The sequence below is a fragment of the Branchiostoma floridae genome, chromosome 4 (genome assembly GCF_000003815.2).
Source record: "Branchiostoma floridae strain S238N-H82 chromosome 4, Bfl_VNyyK, whole genome shotgun sequence".
Lineage (NCBI taxonomy): Eukaryota > Metazoa > Chordata > Leptocardii > Amphioxiformes > Branchiostomatidae > Branchiostoma > Branchiostoma floridae.
Genome location: NC_049982.1, coordinates 6,742,421 through 6,744,504, shown reverse-complemented (window position 1 = coordinate 6,744,504; position 2,084 = coordinate 6,742,421). Strand labels below are relative to the sequence as shown.

General features: G+C 41.4%; 1 protein-coding gene across 1 annotated transcript in view; it reads left to right on the top strand.

The window, feature by feature from the left end:
* The window catches only part of LOC118413998, a 28,283-nt gene that overhangs the window by 10,152 nt on the left and 16,047 nt on the right, over positions 1 to 2,084 (top strand). The gene's annotated exons all lie outside the window — the stretch shown is intronic.

Sequence of the window (2,084 nt, the reverse complement as noted above, 5' to 3'; positions counted from 1 at the left end):
TTTACTGATATGGTGGGAAAGTAGGCTGAAAAAAAGCAGAAATTTGCAAAATATCTTAAATAATTTTGACAGAGAGCTGTCTGACCAAGGAGTTTAAAATGTGAGGAGTTAGTAGGCGGGTGAAGACAAACTACTCGACACTTGTGTGAATAGTGTACCGGAAGCTACATTGTCTCCAACTACTATCCAAGCAGAGGTTTGGCTCCTGCTGTTTTTGACGTGTCTTAAGCGTTTTTGTCGGGCTTTCTGTTTTGTATCTTTTCTGCATGTCTTTTTGGCCCAACGGACATGCAGAAAACCGTACAGAATTGAAAGTCCGACAAAACGGCAAAAACACGTTAAAAAAATCAATCTGCTTGGAGAGTGCAGTAGTCTCCAACCTCATCACCACCCACTCTAAAGTCCCCTTTCCACTAGACGGCGATCGCGATGCGCTGTCGACATGTCAATGCGACCTATGTAGGATATGTATAACATTCACATTCACACCGGGTATATCATGCAAAACGTAAAAGTGTGACTGAGAAGACAACAAAACACACAAAGTATAAAACGATTCGATTCTTTTCCATACCATTCGTTGAGCGATATATCAAATTTGAGGTCGCAGAGAGAGCGCGGCGAGAGCGCCGTCCTGGTGGAAAGGGGGTATAAATTATAATCGCAGTCCACATTTTGGCAACGCCTTAGGGTGGAGGTTACTATAATGTAGTAATATAATGTGCAGTTGCAAGAATTCTATGACTTGTACAGTCATTTTTCTGGAAGGTCTGAGCATGCGTAGTTCCCTTGAAGTACTATATGGAGGTTAGGAAAATACCTGTCCAGGAGTAGTACTATATGGGGGTTATGAGAACACCTGTTAGTGAAAAGTACTACAAGAGTGTTTTTAGAACTATTCTACTAGTAAGGTCACGTTGATTTGATTATATGGATGACATCTTATGTGAACCCCGAACCTGATACGAGCGAGCGAATAATGGTAAAAGTTTGGCACCAAAAAACCTCCTTAAAAGTTTCCAAAATCTATGTGGTCAGGAAGGCTGAACAAATGACAAGACACACAGCATGAACAAGAACAATAGATTCTCCTTGTTTTCTTCCTTCACCTTGAAATTGACGCCGTCATTCTATGACATTACTACATGTTTTCCGAGATATATATGTATATTTTGTATAAATCTGCGGCACATTGTTCCTCATTTTATAGTTCTTTGCACGAATTACAGCATGGATGAAAACTTTTGTTAACAGCCGAAAGTTGATGTCGTAGCTTAAGGTCCAGCTCATTGGTTAATTGTCCATCATCATACAGTTGACAACCATACGGGAACGTAGGAAAGGTTTTTACTGGAACATCATTGACGGGTCAAGTACTACAAGAACTGGCCATGAGAGAATCACAACGTAGAAATGATGAAATCATGGAAGGATGCTTCGACTAACATGCGTCCGCATACATCATCTAAAGGAAAATCGGCATCAAACATTGTTGTACTTTGTAACCAGGATGAGCTTTGTTGCCAACTTCTACTCAAAGGCCGCGGTAGCCATGGCAGTGTTTTACTGGCAAAGGCGACTGTTTCGTTGCTTTCGATTGATCTCCAAGCAGATGTAATGGTCCAAAGGTTTCACAGTGCCAAAGCCAAAGGGAGTGATCGGACAAAGGCAAAATAAAGGGTTGACTTACTTTGACGAATCATTTCTAATCACCACGTAATTGCTCCTTGAGACGTACTTAAAATATCTGTTCTCTTTCCAATGTCAACTCACGTGTGCTAGACGGTTGGTTCATTAATTAGTGGATGCGCTCGGCCACCGTCTGAGTTACTCTCCAAGAAAAAGTTCGGCTCCGGCTGTTTCTTGACGTCTTTTTGTCAGGATTTCTATTTTGTACCGTTTTCTCTATGGATGTGGGACATTAAAGAAGTGGTACAAAATAGACAGTCTGACAAAAACGCCTAAAACTCGCAAAAAAAAAGGCCAGAGCCGGACCTCTGCTTGGAGAGTAAGTGAGAGCTATAGACTGTCCATTTTGCTGGGAAAGTTTCCGAGTAAAGACTTTTCCTTTCACGTCCGAGAAT